Below are 18,195 nucleotides of genomic sequence, written 5' to 3' on the forward strand. Positions count from 1 at the left end.
TGCATATATAGAAGAGCTCACACCCATACGGGAAATACACAAACGCATATAAATAGTAAACACATACTGATTACATGCACTAATCAGACATTGACAGGTGACCTGGCTATAGGAACCAGGCCAGGTGGAAGACTAATCGAACGCGTCTGTCAACTACGGACAGAAAGCGGCACGACCATTGTCGCAGAAATTCTTCCTCCCCTAGGAAGAACAATTCCTTTGACAGAAACGATAAGAGTTCAGAGTATATGCGTTCCAGAATCGGAAAGAGAGCACGACGACGTTGACCTGCCGCAACAGCTTCGAATCTCTTACGCCACAAACAAAAAGCTCCCGCAGCTCTTAGAAGGCGTGCAAAGTGACTACGCGAGCAGCGACCAGATGTTACAAAGCGATTAACACCTAGGCCATGAAAACTAGTGTTAACTGACTTCCAAAACACCTTTGCAATGACACATTGCTGCAGCATATGCTGGTTAGACTCCTGTAACGGGAAGTTAGGACAAGTGGAAGATGGGACCATGCCCCACTTCTCCAGTCTCTCCCGTGTTGGGAGTACTCTCCATCCAAGACGCCACATAAAGTCACGGAGGTGACCAGGCAAAAACGATGCCGTTATCGCGCTCCACGAGACATGTCTCGATCGTGCTAGACGGGCTGGAGGAACCAGAGGAAGCAGAAGAGCCGCCGTTGTATCTACAATGCGGCTTTCGAGAATGTCCACATCGGGACAAACCTGCTGCGCGTGTCCATAAAATGCTACTGCCGTTGAGTAAAATGCAGGCACGTTAAGTGTTTGCGGTACATAATTACGCCGTGCATCTGCAGTAGTAAATAGCGTAAATTGGTGCCTAAGAAATAGCAGGCAAGATCACGCGCAAGGCACTGATCACCATGCAACAACCGAAGTAAGAATCGTATATAGGGCAAGCAGCCAGCAGTGAACAGAGACGGATGGGAATGCGAATCCACTGCAGTTTCTCGGTTGCTCGAGAGCATGCTCGGCAAACCAGCTCTGTTCCACCCGACCAGAAAAAAGAGCCAATGAGGGATTGCAATAACCTAGTGATTCGTAATGGGGGCTGTAAGACATGAGATATGTACTATGCATGGCCGCAAAACACTGTCTGTGCTAAATACCTTCTTTCGAGCGTCGGTAAATCATACTCTTGTGCTTCCAGGACGTGTCGTTTTACATCTTCGACTACTGAATTCCACAACGAGGCTGATATGCCGCAGCAAGTATAATCAAGCCCCAGAATGCGAATGGAGTCACTTTTTTGAAGACCAAAAAAAGGGACTTAGGCAGGCACCTGGGGAACCAATGAATAAATATCGACATTTTGAAAAATTTAACGCAGCACCTGATATGCGTAGCAAAAAGTCGTAGGCTACGGGATAAACTGTCCTCATTCTTCAAATACAACGTTATGTCATCAGCAAATGCTGTCACCGTCACGGTACCACTACCTGGAAGAGGAAGGCCTCTAACGTATATAAGGATCAGCGATTAGCGATTGAAGGAATGGTTCGAGGCTGAGTACAAAAAGTGCAGGGGATAAAGAACACCCCTGGCGAACACCACGGGAAACCCGAAATGGCGCACTCTCTAAACCATCAAGAAGCAACGTGCTGCGTATGTTTCGGTATGCGTTTTTGAGAAGCTCAACGAAGTTTTGCGAGAAGCCAAATGCTGCCATTACCCTAAATATTAAGCTATGTTCGAGGCGATCAAATGCCTTTTCCTGGTCAAGTGAAACCAAGAGTCCCCGAGCTGATTTTGTTAACGTGTACGCAACTATATCACGCGTAACAAAGGAGAGACTGTGGATTTCTCTTCCAGGAATAGAGCACGCCTGATGATGACCTATTAAGGAGGGCATAAGGCTTCTCAAACGCCGAGTGATAACTGCTGCGAACGTCTTATAATCAACGTTGAGGAGCGTTATTGGTCGCCACTCCTCTGGGCGAACTAACGATGGGTCATGCTTAGGTATTAAAACAATTCGACCATCGCGAAAGTTATCAGGAAAAACAAAGTTCACGAAACAGCGGCAAATAATAGAGGTGAAAAAAGCACCAATGTCGTCCCAAAACGTTAAATAAAACTCAACAGGCAACCCGTCTGGCCCGGGGGCCGAGTCACACTTCACGGAAGACAGTGCCTCTTTCACTTCGTCAGCTGACGGACTTGTGCAAAGTTGTTCAGCTACTTCTGATGAAATTTGAGGGAGCCTACTTAACATTGTGGCTGTCTCAGCGGTACCGCGATGTGATGACACTGTTGTACGAGCCATGTCGGCAAAGTGATCTAGGAAAACTGATTGATCACGTGTCGGCGGCAACGCAGTGTGTAAGAATCTGGCAGCCGGAGTTCCTAGTCGACTCGACGGGTTGAGAAGCGAGCTTTTCGCAAAGCGTAGAACCTCAAGGTGAGCACATGGATTACGTCTGCAACGCCAAGCAGCCGCCGTCAACGACGAAGCTGCAATAAGGCGTTGAAAACGACCCCTTAACTCTCACTGCCATGCGCACATCAAGGGAGTTAGCCGATCAACCCGAAGAGCAATACGTAGGTTTGTGGCAGTGTCCGCTAGTTTTTCGGACGTACAGTGTCTAAGGGCCCGCCCTGCTACTGAGCAGTGTAAACGCCACTGTGTCTTGAGCGCGTCCCACACCTCCGGACCGCATGCCAGAAAGAGAGGCGCGCAAGATTCTAGATAAACTGGAGCGTGAACGCGCGTCGTGCAGAATGCGGATGTTAAGATGCCAAGGTCTCACTGATGATGAAAAGGGAAAGTGAGCCTCAAGCGTCACTGGTCGGTGGTCTGATATATAAACAGGGGATGATGGTAATGTTACTACATCAGAGTGCGATACGTAAGAAGCTAGCGCGCTCGGCACATAGAAACGATCTAAACGACTAGACGACGTGCTACGCCGCCAAGTACAGGCATACTGTGGTCCATGCACTAGTCTGTACGTATCTATCAAAGAGATATGTTGCACCAGGCGACGCAGCTCTCGCGCGTTCCAATCAGAGCGACCCCATCCTGGACCTTGCACGTCAGCTCGCGTGTCTAATACACAATTAAAGTCTCCAGTGAGTATGACATGACGACAGTCTAGAAAATACACGTCCAGGTCACGGAAAAAATCGTTAGACATCGCTGCTTGAGCTGGCCCACAAATACACAGAACATGCAGCTTGAAGGATGATAGGACGTAGTCAAAAGCCAATACCCGTCCAAACCCGTCATATAGAAAGCATGATGATTGCGTAGAAGAGCGTGGTTAAAAATAATAATTCCAACTCCGGAGAAGCGAGATGTTTCGAAAGAAAAATAACAGTCTAAATTAAATGCGCGTTTGGATGCACGAACGTGGCCAATGGTGAGAAAATTTGTTTCTTGTAAACACAGAATATCACAATGTTGTGCGCTTGCTATGCTGATAACCTCGGCTTGCTTTACTGTGTTACGGAACCCTTGCACATATAGACAAATGATTTTCAGGGTGTCAGCCATATAGAAATGAAGGTGGGTGACTGACCTGGTCGTGTTTTCCTGTTTTTCGATTCGATACCGCGGTGATCTGTTCGGGGGAACTGAAGTACACACACTACACAGCACATTTCGACCCTCTAGAAGAGGGTTGAGGTTTCTTCGGTTGCTGGGACTCGGAGCAGCTATCCTGGGTGCCGTCCGAGCTGGTGCCAGACTTGTGAGCACGCTTGACATCTCTCAGGGCTTGCATTTTCATGTCACATCCGTCTAGGCTAGAAGAGAGTCCGATGCTACTGTCGACTTCGAGGCTGAAGCTGCTGTCTGACGAATCAGATGGTGGTAGGGCTGCAGCGTTAACGTTGTCACCGCCTCCAACGACCTTGATCACGGATTGCTTGTCGAGACGCGTCAGTAAAGAGCTCCCATGGCGTCTTGCTACTTGTTCAAGGAAGTCGCGAGCCTGGCTCTCGGAATGAGCCAATGGGCTTTGCTCATTCGGTTTCAATTCTGTTCCTGGCGAAACACCAGCGCCCGTAGACCTCACAACGTCGGCGTCTACTGAGCACTCATCTGCTAGATTTAACGATGAGACCGGCGCGTCGGTGCATACCAGCGTTTCTTTCTCGGGTTGGGCCGACGTCGAACATATCATGGCATGTTTGCCTGGGACAGACGTGAGGTCAACCGCGGTGACTGTTCCTGTCGCTGAGATTGGCAAACGTGACGTGCTCGGGTTGGCCAAGCTGCACACTTCTTCATCGTTTATGTTTAGAGAAATTTATTCTCACAGACAGTGAACATCAATAACAATCCAATAGAACATTGCAACAGAACACAACATCCACAGACACACCAAAAGTTGTTACAAAAATATATGTGTACATATGTAAACGGAACACAACATACACAACTTACCCAACTACACAGGAATTGTTACAAAAACACTGTCTACATATGCACAATATATGGTAAACGAAGAACACACAAATGAAATGTAGAGATCAATATGTCAGATATTTACATAGTATTTACAAGGTATTTGTATGAGTACTAAACAAAGATTAACCTACCAATACCAGGCAGGCCTGAAAACAAGCCATACACGTCTCTCACAGATGAACACAAAACGGCAGGACCAGTGTCGAAGGAATTCCTCCTCACCCAGAAAGAAGAGTTCCTCCGACAACACAGATATAGTATTTCTTTGTACAGTCGCTCCAAAATCGGGAAGAGAGCACGGCGGCGACGACCTGCTGCAACAGCTTCACAACGGTTACGCCAAAGACAGTAGGCACCAGGAACGATGAGGAGGCTGGCAAAGCGGCCTCGAGAACAACGTCCAGAAGAAACAAAGCGGTTTACTCGGAGGCCACGAAATCCTGCATGCACAGCCCTCCAGAAAACATGAGCAACGAGACATTGCCTTAACACATGCTGATTTGTTTCCCGTAGGGAGCAGTTCGGACATGTTGATGACTGGACTATTCTCCACCTTTCTAGTCGGTCAAGGGTAGGAAGAACGCCCCACCCAAGCCGCCACATGAAGTACCGGAGGTGGCCAGGTAGAAATGATGCCGTCAGCGTGCTCCAAGACACATGACTAGAGCGAGTGCGGCGTGCTAGAGGAACTAACGGGAGCAACAACGCGGCTGTTGTGTCAACGATAGAATTGTCTAACACATCTAAATCAGGGCAAGTCGACTGGATATGACGAAAAAATGCGACAGCTGTTGCATAAAACGAAGGAAGTACTAATGATTGTGGGCCCTGATTAAGGCGCGCATTAGGCAATAAATACCGAAAGTGAGTGCCTAGAAAATAATATGCCAGAGTTTGCGCGGGGGATTCCTCTCCTTGTACGAGGAGCAACAGGAAGCGCAAGGCCAATAGCCGGCAGCGTATTGATACCGAAGGGAAAGCAAAACCTCCCTGGGAACGCTGCTGTCTTAACGCCGCAGGAGAAACCAACTCAGTGCCGCCAGACCAAAAGAAGGAACACAAGGCAGACTGCAATGACCTCACAATGCGTAAAGGCGGCGGTTCCACGTGAGAAAGGTACCAAATGCGACCGCAGAACACAGTCTGCGCAAGATACCTCCGCTCAAGAAGCGGGAAGTCGAATTCCCGGGCGTTCTCAATTTCTTGTTTTACTTCATCGGGGGCGTTTGACCAAACGGAGTTACAAATGCCGTAGTGGTCGTATAGAATTCCTAAAATGCGAAGAGACGCAGCCGGCTGAAGAAGAGATGTGGACCTAAGTGTGGTTCACACACTTAGAACACAGAACAGAGTTTGCTACAAATTTGAGTGACCCCAAGCACCAGCGAAGTGTTTGGCGCTCAATTAGAACTAACGGGCGTATATTTGATGCTGGTATACCCCAGAAAATAAGACACACCCAAACTCCAGTATAGGGCATATGTACATCCGGTAAATCATTATTAAGGCGTCTGTCAGCATGACTCATCGACTGTTATTTATCCTTCTGAGTAGGCCTAACGCGCGTGACGCTTTGGCCACTGTATGCATGTTCAATATGCATCTTCCAGTGGAGCTTTCCGTCATAGATGGTTCCGAGGTACTTGAGTGTTTGCACTTGGGGAATGTCTGCTTGGTGGAATGAGAGTGATATATTTATATTGTCTTGCGGGGAGAAGGCTCGAACTGCCAATTTCTGTACATTAAGCGTCAAACAAATGTTGTCTAGCCAAGCTTCCAAGGTAGATAAGTATCCTTGTGAAAAGGTAAAAAAGTGATTGAGTGTCATCCGCAGATGCAAAGAATGCTATGTCATCCGCGTAAACATACGAGTTCCCTCTTTGATGACGAGGAATAGAGCTAAGTAAGATATTACAGAGTAGCGGGGACAAATCCACTCTTTGGGGAACACCTCGCGTCTGTATTAATTTCTCTGTTGATATCCCACCCTGTACACAGTAAAACTCCCTGTCCAGCAAGAACTCAGTCGTTCACGCAATAGAAGAGTCAGGCAAGCCAATCTCTCTCATCTTAGTAAAATTGGGTATTCGACAATATCGTAGGCTTTAGAGATATCTAGTTTAACTAATGCTGCATACTGTGTCTGTCGCCATGCTATAGCTAGATTCTGCTCTCCAAACGAACATGAGCACACCAGATATACATTCCTGTTCTAAAACCAATTAGACAGGTACTCAATAACTTATTAACAGTAACAAATTTAGTTATCTGCGCATGTATTAGTCTCTCAATCAATTTTACAAAATTGGATGTTAACGTCATCGATCGAATGTTGTCTAGAATAGGTCCGTTGTTATTATCTTTAAGCAGGGGTATCACTTAAGCTACCTTCCTCGCAGAAGGAATCCAAGAGTGTTTTATAGAATAATTTACGGTATCCAATAACACAATCGGAGCAACATCCAAGGAGATTTTCAGCATCTTCGTAGTGATACCATCTGGGCCTGGTGCTGCCGCTGGTAAACGTGCTGCAACTGACGAGAGGACCGAGAATGATATATCTTCAGTATTTTCGAGAGTGTCTTGCCTCACAAGAGGTGAATGAATGCAGGTAGAAAATCTAGCCTCCAAACCCCTGGCGATTGCACCAAGTGAACCTTCTATTTCTTGGGTAGTATGCACTATTGATTCTGCATTTTTGGGACGTGGAATTATATTGGATAGATCTGAGATACCAGGACAATGCGCTTTTATTGTTTGATTTTGAAAGGAACTCAAAATTGCGAATGTTATATTCATCTTTTGCTTTCGCGACGGTACGCTTGAAACTCGGTGCAATAAACTTGTAGTTGTTCCAGTTACTAGGAGACTGATTATGCGTGAGTTGCTTCCACGCTGCTTTCCGGCGTTTGTAGTTCCTCGAGCAGTCGTCATTCCACCAAATATTAGCTGTAGGATCTTCCCTTCCGAATATCTTGAACTCCGACCTCTTACGAGCAGAGTCAAGAATATTGCGAACATTTCAGAGCTATCATCTTGCATAGTGGCCCTTCATCTTTACTTTTGCCCAAGGTTCTGCGTTGAGTAAGTTCAAAATCTAATAGTAATATAAAAACCCCCAATAAAGGTAGAACTTATGACAAATACCAAATTTTATTGTGACTGATATTTCACATGACAGGCGTTGAAAAAAATGCGCAACCTAGAGAAGATATTTTTGTAAACGTAAAAATTTATTATATTATGGGATGCGCCGGCAAAAGCATATAAACATAAACTCATGTGTCTCTGTACACAGTAAATGTATATCATAAAGTAACGCAAGTGCAAACTTTTACGACCTCACTTCAGCCCTGTCCCCGTTGTGTGCAGCGTCGACAGTGGCCAGGAAAATTGTTTTCCTGGTGCGGACTTTTAATCGGGAGGCGCGCTCAAAAGTCCGACATCCCTCTCCATAAATGTTCTGACCTGCTTATGCAGCACCGCCAGTGCTATCTCGCGATAGCGGGTGCAGACCGCTGCGCGAATTCGAATGGCTCGCGAGATTAGACTGCTGGCGAGAAAGCGCGCGGTCACCATTGCCGCCCCGAATTCATCTTCTCACTATGTCGCAAACGGCGAACGCCAGCCCGATTTCTAACCCACTTCCAAGTTTGACTTCTCTACGTAAAGCACTTAGAACTCACTTCGAGTGATACGGGCGCCCCTCACTTTTTATATCGCCTTTATTTCGTGTTTAACAGCGTTCCCTGCTTAGCCTTTCCAAACAGGGGCGTTTGCAGCAAAGTTGTATTGCGTAATCGCCGCGAAGAAACGCTGCGAGAGCCCACCCAAGTTCTCGCCGGCTTCGCCGCGTATTTCTTTTGCCAGCGTCTTTTTGACACCGGTAGAAAAGGAGGGAATGATCCATCTTGAAATTAGCGTAACCAACGCAAAAAAGATCACCTCGAAGCCTAATGTGGGGCCTCGATCTTCTCACCTCGCTATTTCCTAATTCAAGCCTTCTGTCTCGTTAGAGACGTCAGAAATGCAGAGTGATTACGGCAATGCGAATTGTCTGTGGTCGTAAGTCTAGGTTGGTATACAGTGCGAAGCTGCTTGCAACGAGCGTGCGATCTTCAGATGCACCCACGGCACCCATCTCTTCTCAGCTTTCTTCTTCGACGAACGTGAGGAGCTGCGCCGACGAGTGTTGAGCAGCCGCACTGCCATCGCCTCCTCCTTTTCCAGCTTCTCCTCCGCTCCGTACTTCTCCGGCGACTCGCAACAGACTCCCTCTGTTTCCCTCCGGTCCCAGAGCTCGCCTTTTCTCAAAGCCCTCCCGCGCCATCCCCGGCAGAAGAAGACGGCCAGCGCCGATCGATGAAACCTCGAGCGACCGCCTTCGTCTTCCCGGGCGCCTCATGGAGCCAGCCGATCCCACTGAAAAGAACCGAGTGCCCCCGCCACTCAACGTGGTCTTTGCTCCGCACAATGGCGAAAAAAAACGGATGCTCTTCATCTCCCCCACACTTGCCTTCTTCGTGGCATGCCCCGTGCCCTGGCCTTCCTTCGTTGCCTGAAAAGGCCTCCGTTCTCATTTCTCTACTTTCATTTTCCTACGTCTCTTCCTCCACTCAGCCCTTGTTTATTTATTTTCACCGCGCTATTTTCCTTCTATCTACACATATACCTGTCGACTTTGCTTTTGCGTGTTTTCACCATTGTGTATGCTCCGTTGCTTCGTACACGTTGCACACGGGAGGTTTCCTCTATGTGCGTCCCCCTCTATTGCACGTTGTTTGCTCTTCTAACTCCCCCCATCCTCCTCCTCTTTCTATACCTGTCCGTTGGCCTTCTGTATCGCAACCTTCGGCAACGCGTATACAGACAACTTCGTGCTCTGTTTATTTGAGTACGTTTGGTGCCCGCATTCCCGCATCCGTACCTTCTTCGACGTGAGCTGCACGTGATCGCTACCTCCTCTTCCTCCGTTTCGTAATCGCCCTCTATCATCCGACCGCCCCGGCATGCCTCGCCGAAATGTACTCGGCGCGCCGGCGCTCGCAGACATCGAGGGGAGAAAACCGCAAGCTGGAGCTCGATAAGAGATTTCACTCTCTTCCCCTTCTTTCTTTAGCAAATTCCCTATCATGCCACGAACTTTGAGCGCCGGGTGAAGGCCGAGTCTCAGCCCGTAGGTTGTTTATATTGCTATATGTGCCCCAGTGCGAGCGCTCATACCTTTGTGCGCTTTTTCCGTTATGTAGTCACCAAAGCGGGAGTGAGCTTGTCGCTTGTTAGTTATGTTGTTTTGTTGTTCTCGACAATAAGTTCCCCTTCGGTCGTGCCCAGGAGGGAGTTAGCCATTTTTGGGAGTATTTAAAATCACTGCAATCATAAACAAGTCAAACAGTACGAAAAGCTAACAAGCAGGAATGGAACGTTACGCAACCTATTAAACGCGTAGAAGGAAAATTTAATACCTCGGTGTGGCTCAAGGTGCTTTTCTTCTCCTACATAATAGTTTTCATTACAAAGTTGTCAGTAAAGGTAAAACAGTACAAAATTTACAGATGAGTGGACATTCATAATGTTAATCCCACTACTACAATATTATTGCTCACGCAACAGAAAGGTTCACGCGTCATAAATGTTCATATACCAGAAACATCCATCAAGTTAAAAAAGAAATTATCAAGGAGGAAAAACGAGAGAGAGGAAAGGCAGGGATTTTAACCAGTTTGACATAACCAGAAGGTGGTCCCACAGCAGTCGCTGTTTCCTCGCACGCACCTTAAAAAGATGTCATGAAACAAATGCTGATATGTACGAAAACACGTGAAACACACAAAAACGTGTGATCAGAAGTATCGGTTCGTGATTAGAAATTAATACCAACATTTTGATAAGAAGAATGTTTGCGTACACCCCGCAAAGTTCGCGCCCCGAGCACTTTAACCTTCCGGACGCTCCAACACGCGCGATGCAGAACTGCTGTGACGTAACTGTGGGTGGTCTTCAACTGGCGCGTAAACAATGAACGATGGGTTGTATGCCGGTAAACTCAGGCCAAGATTGGTGGCTTGATGTCATTGTAAATGGGGACTGATTCAAAAACTTTGTTGAATAAATATGAGGAACAAGGGAGCGGCAAGGGTGGGTCCAAGTCTAGGACTCCAGTGGCCGTTGCTGCACGCTCTGCCTGATCAAGAGACCCTTCTGGAGCTCCATTTCGGCTCGGGTGGCAACAGCCTTCCAGAGAGAGAAAGAAGTCATTGCACCAGTACGAAGGCGAAATTTATTGTTTCTGCTTGCATGCCTGCTCCGTTACCACTTCGGTTGCCCAAAGTGAGGGCGGATTGACATCGCGTGGGAAAAGGGTACCATAACACTGAGACATTCACTTGCATCACACTCCCTTAGCATGCATAGAGAACAATATTATTGAAAGTTGGGCTAGTTGGTATGGTGGCATGTTTATGTACAGTGCGAGAACAACGAAGACCGAGTACACCGTGTCCCTCCTGTGATGATGATGATGATGATTCCACGGCCATGGTTCGTACCCACTCAGGGGGATCGGCTAGAATCGATGACTTAATTCAGTGAGATTATATATATATATATATATATATATATATATATATATATATATATATATATATATATATATATATATATATATGACGTAAGAAGGCAGGGATGGTTAGGAGAAGTAGAGGAGGAAGAAGTGCACAGTAGAATAAACATGGCGTATGAGCCAGGCCACGTCTCCCAGTCATCATAGCGTCACACAAGTCGACAGGATGGAGACCTGCATGCCCCTTCATCAGTCGCTCATCATGAACGCAGTTCCCCGCAAGACACCCTGACCATAAATCAGCTACCGATTCATCTTCAACGAGGACACAACGACCAGCACCATGACAGATTCATCGGCCGACCTTGACATCCCCAAGTACACCGGAGCAGCGGACGATGGACCCGTGCAGGACTGGTTCTACCTGTACGAGCTCCATGCTACCGCTGCATCATGGTCGGAACGGGAGATGATCATCAACTTTACAGACTACATCTCCGGTGAGGCTTTCAAATTCTACCTCACTCACATATTTCAAAATGACGAGTCATGGAAAAAGATTAAAGAAGAAATGACCATCCGATTTCAAGAATACAATGACGATTATGACGAAGACTCGCTTATAACCAACCATCCACATGCAATCGCACTCGGTTGTCAATTTCACAAGCAGTCTTCAAGCTCACGAATGCTCAGCATGAATCGACCACTGCCACAACAAAAGGTAGAACATGAGTACACTTACAAGCGACCAAGCGTATTTCGGGAAAACCACAGCCATCACTCGGGCCTCCGTTTTACACGCAAGACGGCACTTCCAAAATCATCGCTTCAGCGTATGACACGAGACGTTGCCCAACCACGCCATGACGACTCGAAAATGTGTTTTTCATCACAAGACTTTATTTCGATGGCTCAGCCAAGCTCTGGCCCTTCTGTGCAGATGCATGCACCAGAAGAGCATGCATCGTTCGTTGCACAGAAAGACAGCCATTCCCAACTGGAATTTGACCAAACCACGCCTGATGCGGCGTCGCCATTGAAAACAAAGCCATCTGAAAGCCCAAACACAGGAGGCTCAGAAGCGACTCCAACAGGTTGCCAGGTGCCAGAAGACTACGTAATCAATGCTGCCGAAGGCGCCTCTGATGTTTCTCCAGTCAAACCTGTCTTACCAACTTCGCTGCCTGAAAAGCTTTGTAACAGCTGCCAACCCAACAATATGTCAAATCGCCAAGAAAAGCATTGTCTAATTGCAAAAAGGCTGCCACCTCATCAACACTTATCGCAACATCAGCGAGGTCAGAACAATAAAATCGCCCAGATTAAGCGTCTTGTTATTCGACACGGACAACTTGAGACGTCGGAAGAACACACGTGGTGTCAAGAAAAACGTTTACAAACGACTCAACCGAAACGACAACATATTCAAGATGCCTCACTCGAGACAAAGAAAGCATCGAATCGCAGACGTTTTCCCAAGGGACGTCGAGTAAGTTTTCTCAAGCTGAGATCAATACCCAGGCAACATGACATACGACGACAGAAAAGGCGCAAATCAACAGCCTGTAGCCCGGAAGGACGCGGAAATCACCGGAACAACCTTGGTCAACAAACATGCAGACGGGTGGCCCTGCATGTGTACCAATCAAGGCAAAGAGCACGACGCCTACGCAAATCAAGCTGCTGGTGCTCCAAAGCCTTCACACTACGTTCATTCCTTGCCAGAGTACAAACAGTTTCATCATCTGCAGTTTCCACGTTAAAGGTGTACTTGTGTTCTATAGTACGCAACAGTCAGCCTCGCCCACCAGAACTCTAGGACTAACCGGACTGCTGCACTCTCCCGTGAAGCTAGTGTGTTTACGGAAACTTCCTGGGACATGGAACAATCTTCCCTTTTTTGACTGTGTTCACTTTTTAGTCCTGCATGTTCAGTTTATAATTTCTGTTAGTCTGACGCAACTTCTTTCGGGGGGAGGGGGAATCCTGTGACGTAAGAAGGCAGGGATGGTTAGGAGAAGTAGAGGAGGAAGAAGTGCACAGTAGAATAAACATGGCGTATGAGCCAGGCCACGTCTCCCAGTCATCATAGCGTCACACACACACACACACACACACACATATATATATATATATATATATATATATATATATATATATATATATATATATATATATATATATATATATATATATATATATATATATATATATATATATATATATATATATATATATATATATATAGGTATGGGATATGGCACAACGGGAGCGTTGTCAACAAGGATAAATATATTTATTTCCCAACAGTTTCGGGAGGGGACCTCCCTTCATCAGGGGAGGATAACTCATCCCCTGATGAAGGGAGGTCCCCTCCCGAAACTGTTGGGAAATAAATATATTTATCCTTGTTGACAACGCTCCCGTTGTGCCATATCCCATACCTTCACGAAGACTAACTGGCCCATTGAATTATTACTCCCACTATATATATATATCTATATATATATATATATATATATATATATATATATATATATATATATATATATATATATATATATATATATATATATATATATATATATATATATATATATATATATATATATATATATATATATATATATATATATATATATATATATATTCACTGTTTACGCAGTCTTCGTCGTTCTCGCGCTTTACCTGAACATGAATAGAGAGCAGTTGACAGAAAATAAAACTATGCCCCTTTGCATTGTACCTTTGCGTCACTATGCTACGTCATAGGAGGAAGCATAAAAAGTAACTGTATGCAGGCCTACGTTTATTTCATCACAATTCCTACACTGTATAGACACTTGGAGGAGTAATATATATATATATATATATATATATATATATATATATATATATATATATATATATATATATATATATATATATATATATATATATAGTGGTGTGGAATGCAGGAAAAATGGTGCGAATAAAAAGAAGCTTGACAGGCCTCGCATGCCAGCGAAACTAAGCGGAAAAAGTGGTGGTAATCAAGCATTCACATAACCGTAATTAATGTACAATACGTATAGATTAAAAATGGCGTCATATAGAATACAATTAAAAATAAATGCAAATAATTCAAAAGAAAAATATAATACAATAATGAACATAGAAACGCGACTTTTCACTGCAATTTTCGAAAGAGGCAAAAGGAGTTCGAGAAATACAAAAGCACAATTTTCAGTGTTATGCTAGTATATTGTAATGTGTGAGCGTATGCTTAACAGTGACGTTAAGTGAGTAGGCTAACGTCTTTACGGCTCTCCTATTTTTCCCTCTTTCCTCTCAAGCTCTTATAGCCTCATACGTTAGTGCGAAATCTTATAGGGGGCACCCAATTCCTATGTAATTTCTACAGTTCAGATGCCAGTCACCAGGTGGGCTGCTCTCCTATTTTTCCTTCTTTCCTCTCAAGCTCTTATAGCCTCATACGTTAGTGCGAAATCTTATCGGGGGCACCCAATTCCTATGTAATTTCTACAGTTCAGATGCCAGTCACCAGGTGGGCTGCGGGAAAACAATCTACATTCCTTGCTAGGGGCATCGAGAAAGTGGATAGCGATGGCGCGCTAAGACCTATTGCCGTTCGCATCTCCCGGCGGGATGGCTGTCTCGGCTAAGTAATTCGTTGCGCAGACGAGCCCCGTGGGCAATCGTTGCCGCTAACGAGTCGGCGTCGTTGTTATCGCGAAACCGTTCAGACCCTCTCCCTCCCTACAACAGGGCCACTGGCGATAGGACAGTCGCGTTACTATGTGGTCCCCCAGCAGGTGGACGCTGCGGGCTATTTTACGGGTGCCTTGCTAAGCCGGCCGTCTATGGGCTATAGTCGAGGGGAGGCGGAGAACGCCTATCCACGTACACACAAGAAACAGAAGAAACACACACAACGGAATTGTAAGGCAATTAGCAGAGCAGCACTATGAACTCCGACACGCCAGGTAGCGGGTTCAGCATGGGGCGCCAAAGTCCTTAAGGCACCGTCAAGGCGGTGCCTTAACATTTACGAATCATTGAAGAAAATCAAGCTAAGTGATATTTTAGAGGTGGCGTTTATTGAGTTTTAAGTGCGTCGGGCATGTCGCTGCTGTAAGCTTGTCGAGCTAGACAGAAGATGACAATGAAATACAGAGTCTTGACAATTCTGCATGGAGCTGCTTGTTGCGACAACGCGAACAGCTGCAGCGCTTTGAGATAACATTGACGATTGCATGAGTTGGCGTTGATTCATAAAGAATAAAGCATTAAAAGGTGCCACGAAGTAAAACAACATCACGGCCGAGCACACAAAACACAGCGTCTTTATCCTGAGAGGGGGATGAAAAGGAAGAAGGAAGATTCTCGGTGAACAAAGCAAAATGTCGTCAAGCTCAGTTTCCCGTGCGTTGTAACAAAAGAGCAGGCAATACTGGACAAAAGTTGAGTATTCCTTTCGCCTCTGTCCCGCTACCGTCACATCGTGGTCTGGCATGCCGTACCAATATTGGGGAATCAGGTTGGTGACTGGAAGCGTGGTGGTTGTGTAGCGACCTTTCTCAACGAAATAACACGCAGTCATCAGACAAAAGGCTCATGCTATATTGCCACAGCGCTAACTTAGTGACTCCTTTCGAGTAAATTTGTAAAAAAATTCAGCAGATCCCACGTACCTGGGAATCAACGTTATGCGAAGCACGCGGAGAAAAGGTGACTGTGTTGCAATTTTTTTATTGAGCGACACGTTATGAAATGACGCTAAATATGTTTACAAATGTTGCACGCACAGACATGTGTTGAAGAGTTTCAGATGTTTATATAACCAGTTGTTTGCACTAACGCAACGATGTTAACTGGAACATGCGTATTAGCAACGCCAGAAGCTGATATGAAGCGCTTGCTCGCGAGGATGCTGGTCTCTGACACTGCTACATAAATCAACTTCAGCACATGGCAAATAACTACAATTGACGTTAACCCGATGTGATGACTGTATCAATGGAGTACATATGTACTGTTTATAAAACTGGGTAGGCAGCACTGCAACTACTATGGACATTTCATGAAGAATGGCGTCTATTTGAAAATTAGTTCCGAGACCTGACGTAGCTCTGTGGTAAAATGCTTCATCGCCACGCAGAATGCTGTGGTTCGATTCCTGCTGGGACACTGAAAATTATTCTTTGCATTCGTCCAATCAACGCTGCCTGTGTCAACTTTTTTTTCACGCTCAAGCATTAAAATTAAGCATGTGTATTCTCGTCGTTCATGCGTAGCTATAAAATGTCAATCACTTGTGGCACATACCCGCATACCAGTGGATCATACCCGCCCGTGGGTATGTGCCACTGTCTGGCGGGAAGTGTTTGACAATGTACGCGACGGGATTGTGACATTATTCATGTTTTGACCAGCGCGTCATATTCGTGGAACCATCTTACCCTCCCATGCTAATTTTGCTTCACGCCAAGTTAAAGGGATGACCACGAGAGCACCCAACGTAAGCGGCTAGATAGATAGATAGATAGATAGATAGATAGATAGATAGATAGATAGATAGATAGATAGATAGATAGATAGATAGATAGATAGATAGATAGATAGATAGATAGATAGATAGATAGATAGATAGATAGATAGATAGATAGATAGATAGATAGATAGATAGATAGATAGATAGATAGATAGATAGATAGATAGATAGATAGATAGATAGATAGATAGATAGATAGATAGATAGATAGATAGATAGATAGATAGATAGTCTCAAAGTCGCCGAAGTTCGCAAAGAAATGCTTCGCATTTAAGAAAAAATGAAGCACGAAAGAATCAAATCAACGATTCTCGAAAGTAGCGCAATATCGCTATCACTGTGCGCCGGAAATTCAAACAAAACTGGAAGCTGTCTGCTAACGTTATCTGTGAGAGCTTCGAGCACGGCGCGTCGGGATGGGCTCCTCGGGGTGGCAAAGTTGCCTCCGAGCACAGCGGTGCGGGGAGCCTCCTCGCCGACACGCTGTGCTCGAAGCAGCTTTGCAGCCGCCGTGCCAGTTGTCACGTGATAATAGAAGGTGGGGGCGAGCTGCGGGCTGGGCGAAGACCGCGATCCTTGACGTCACTACAAGCGCCTCAGTATGTCAACGGCACCTGCCGCTGTTTACACAGCAGGAAGTAGGTCTACACACGAGAAGTCCAATCAAGGTACGGAAGTTTGGGAAAAGATGATGGTTCGAAGCAGGGATTATCATTGAAAAAGGTTTGAGTTTGAGTTTATTTAACCACGTGACAAGTACACGAAATACACTGTTTACGTGGTTTGGTGCGAAGGGAAAAAAGCTGCATTTCACAGCTTGACTGGCCCCTTCACCCAGAAAAAAATTTAAACTACAAATTTACAAAAATTTACAAAAGTTACAGGCAGCGGAAAGCGACAATACAAAAAAAAACACGCATGTGGCCCATGACAGCGAATAATACAATCACAACTCTAAAATACACACAAAAATATTCATAACAAAGCAATGCATGAAAGAATAAAAACTGAATAACCATTAGAGAAATCACCCAACATTCATTTACAACACAATCAGCACATCCTATTTAACATTTCAGTTTTAGACAATATACGCAGATTATCAGTTGTTAGTTTCCATTTATTCATCACACTTGGAAGGCGGTAACGTAGTGTTTCGCTAAAGGTGTATCGCTAAAGCCGACGTTCTGACAAGCAGCCCTTCCTTCGAGACCCAAATGGTCTCACCTTGAAACACCACATGTTGAAACTTTGGGTTCGGTGACACGCCCTGTTCAATACACGAGAAGTGCGACTTCCGCTCCGTTCTCCCCGTGGGAATCGCACGCTTGGCAGCGAACGCTTTCATTCTTTTCCGAGCACTAGAAATACGTCAATGGCACCAACCGTTCCTCAAAGGATGCCTGTGGGAAACCACGTTTTAGGTAATCTTCCGGCGCGTCTATTCTCGAATGGAGAATACTGTTCGCATTAATTGGATGTTTTACCACACGAAAACTATAGGAACAGAGAGCTGGCCGGGAAAGCCAGAGCAGTGCAACAGACGATCAGTATTTCAGCGATGTGCTATTAGTAATCTGTACAACTAGAAAATTTTCGGAAGTGATAGCCCTTTATTTGTGCGCAACGTG

Source organism: Rhipicephalus microplus, chromosome 4 (assembly GCF_043290135.1).
Source record: "Rhipicephalus microplus isolate Deutch F79 chromosome 4, USDA_Rmic, whole genome shotgun sequence".
NCBI lineage: Eukaryota > Metazoa > Arthropoda > Arachnida > Ixodida > Ixodidae > Rhipicephalus > Rhipicephalus microplus.